Source organism: Anopheles coustani, assembly GCF_943734705.1.
Source record: "Anopheles coustani chromosome X unlocalized genomic scaffold, idAnoCousDA_361_x.2 X_unloc_34, whole genome shotgun sequence".
Lineage (NCBI taxonomy): Eukaryota > Metazoa > Arthropoda > Insecta > Diptera > Culicidae > Anopheles > Anopheles coustani.
In genome coordinates, this window is record NW_026525142.1 from 212,501 (window position 1) to 215,684 (window position 3,184).

Consider the following 3,184-nt stretch of genomic DNA (forward strand, 5'->3'; position numbering starts at 1 on the left):
ACCTTGCGGTTGTTATCGTCACATCTGGCTTGCGACTACTTTGTTTCAATGTCCAATATGTACCGTTGGACTCGGTTAACGGGCTGTTAGCCCGCGTGTGGTTTAACTCACTGATACCTTCCATTGCCCATACGCTAGTTTGTTTGTGTTCCTTTGGTCAACTTCCATACTTGAATCATTTGTGCTACCGCTGCTGCTTCGACGCTACTTTGACATCTTCGCTTCTATTTAAATAAATAAATAAGCTGAAGCTAGACATCAGTAAACACCACCACAGACACCACAAGCACGCCTTCTCCTCGTACTTCCGCCTCACGCGGGAACACGGACGCTCTAAATACTTCGAATTCCAATGCCAGTATATTGTAAACCACGGGTTCTTTAATGCTAGCGGGTCGTCGCGACCCTAGTTAACATCATGGTGCACGTCTCGTGACGGGTGTCACGGCGTAGTTAAATGTATGCGATACATTTCTCAAATATAAGCGCTCAGTCATCTGTACATCATGGTAGGTTCCCACGACGTGCAATATGCGTTCAACTTATCAATGTTCATGTGTCCTGCAGTTCACATTATGACGCGCAGTTAGCTGCGGTCTTCATCGATCCATGAGCCGAGTGATCCACTGCCGAGGGTGACTAACTTGCGTAAGCCGCCGCTGTGCGCGTATACCCGTTCCCCGTAGGGAGGAGCAAGCCGCCGCTTAGAGACGAAGCATAAAGTGTCCTCATTCCACATAGGGCAAGCTGGATGAATCCATTTTACCCAGGACGGCCGAAGCGGCGTGGACCAGGGGAGAACTGAACCTTATACTTCACACCACAGTAAGTCTACGTGTCCTCTTCCACATAGGGCAAGCTAGAACTAACTATCTTACCCAGGACTGCCGAAGCAGCGTGGACCAGGGGAGGAACACACTTTTCATGGAAACGTAAGGCATCCATGACTGCCATAACGTAAGCCGCCGCTGTGCGCGTATACCCGTTCCCCGTAGGGAGGAGCAAGCCGCCGCTTAGAGACGAAGCATAAAGTGTCCTCATTCCACATAGGGCAAGCTGGATGAATCCATTTTACCCAGGACGGCCGAAGCGGCGTGGACCAGGGGAGAACTGAACTTTATACTTCACACCACAGTAAGTCTACGTGTCCTCTTCCACATAGGGCAAGCTAGAACTAACTATCTTACCCAGGACTGCCGAAGCAGCGTGGACCAGGGGAGGAACACACTTTTCATAGAAACGTAAGGCATCCATGACTGCCATAGTGCGTAAGCCGCCGCTGTGCGCGTAAACCCGTTCCCCGTAGGGAGGAGTCAAGCCGCCGCTTAGAGACGAAGTATGAAGTGTCCTCTTCCACATAGGGCAAGCTAGAATGAACTATCTTACCCAGGACCGCCGAAGCAGCGTGGACCAGGGGAGAACTGAACTTTATACTTCACACCACAGTATTGAGTAATGTGCCCTCTTCCACATAGGGCAAGCTGGAATGTTCCATTTTACCCAGGACGGCCGAAGCGGCGTGGACCAGTGGAGGACTACACAATCATGAGGTTTGATATCGACTTGTGTGTTTCAATAGGATACCGATGGTATGGTTTGAACCGATTTGATTTAGCCATTCTGAAGTCATCACTTGGTTGAAGCGCTGAACTAGGGAGGCATCGTTTACATATATATTGGTTTTCGCATGCTCTACTAGGTTAATGTCATGAGGTTGGCTATCGAGCATGCCCAAGTGATGACTTGATTGTGTGCTTGCTTGAATTCTTCACATTTCATACCATCGGTTAGTTGTCGAATCATTCCTCGATCATAACCTTCGTTCTTGGTTCATGTATGCTCTCTTCCACATAGGGCAAGCTAGAATTAACTATCTTACCCAGGACCGCCGAAGCAGCGTGGACCAGGGGAGAACTATACTTTGTCTTGTATGCCCTCTTCCACATAGGGCAAGCTAGAACTAACTATCTTACCCAGGACCGCCGAAGCAGCGTGGACCAGTGGAGGACTATACTTTGTTCATAACACCACAGTATTGAGTAATGTGCCCTCTTCCACATAGGGCAAGCTAGAATGAACTATCTTACCCAGGACCGCCGGAGCAGTGTGGACCAGTGGAGGACTACACAATCATGAGGTTTGATATCGACTTGTGTGTTTCAATAGGGTACCGATGGTATGTTTTGAACCGATTTGATTTAGCCATTCTGAAGTCATCACTTGGTTGAAGCGCTGAACTAGGGAGGGGCATCGTTTACATATATATTGGTTTTCGCATGCTCTACTAGGTTAATGTCATAGGGTTGGCTATCGAGCATGCCCAAGTGATGACTTGATTGTGTGCTTGCTTGAATTCTTCACATTTCATACCATCGGTTAGTTGTCGAATCATTCCTCGATCATAACCTTCGTTCTTGGTTCATGTATGCTCTCTTCCACATAGGGCAAGCTAGAATTAACTATCTTACCCAGGACCGCCGAAGCAGCGTGGACCAGGGGAGAACTATACTTTGTCTTGTATGCCCTCTTCCACATAGGGCAAGCTAGAATGAACTATCTTACCCAGGACCGCCGGAGCAGCGTGGACCAGTGGAGGACTATACTTTGTTCATTACACCACAGTATTAAGTATGGTGTCCTCTTCCACATAGGGCAAGCTAGAATTAACTATCTTACCCAGGACCGCCGAAGCAGTGTGGACCAGGGGAGGACTATACTTTATACTTCACACACTAGCCAAATTGAAGTCATCACTTGGTTGAAGCACTGAACTAGGGCGAGTCTATCGTTTACTTTGCATTGGGATAATACGCTGCATGCTCTCTTAGGTTAATGTCATGTGATTGGCTATAGAGCATGCCCAAGTGATGACTTTGTTTCAAGCTCAACAGGTAGGGTATTGAGTCCTCTTCCACATAGGGCAAGCTAGAATTAACTATCTTACCCAGGACCGCCGGAGCAGCGTGGCCCAGGGGAGAACTATACTTTGTCTTGTATGCCCTCTTCCACATAGGGCAAGCTAGAACTAACTATCTTACCCAGGACTGCAAAGCAGCGTGGACCAGTGGAGGACTATACTTTGTTCATTACACCACAGTATTAAGTATGGTGTCCTCTTCCACATAGGGCAAGCTAGAACTAACTATCTTACCCAGGACCGCCGAAGCAGTGTGGACCAGGGGAG

At 48.3% G+C, this 3,184-nt stretch overlaps 1 non-coding gene across 1 annotated transcript; it reads right to left on the bottom strand.

Annotated features, from left to right (window-relative positions):
* Positions 1-483: 483 nt before the first annotated feature.
* Positions 484-638, bottom strand: LOC131270486 (5.8S ribosomal RNA). The gene has a single exon (XR_009179551.1). It is a non-coding gene; the product is annotated as a 5.8S ribosomal RNA (ribosomal RNA).
* Positions 639-3,184: the final 2,546 nt, after the last annotated feature.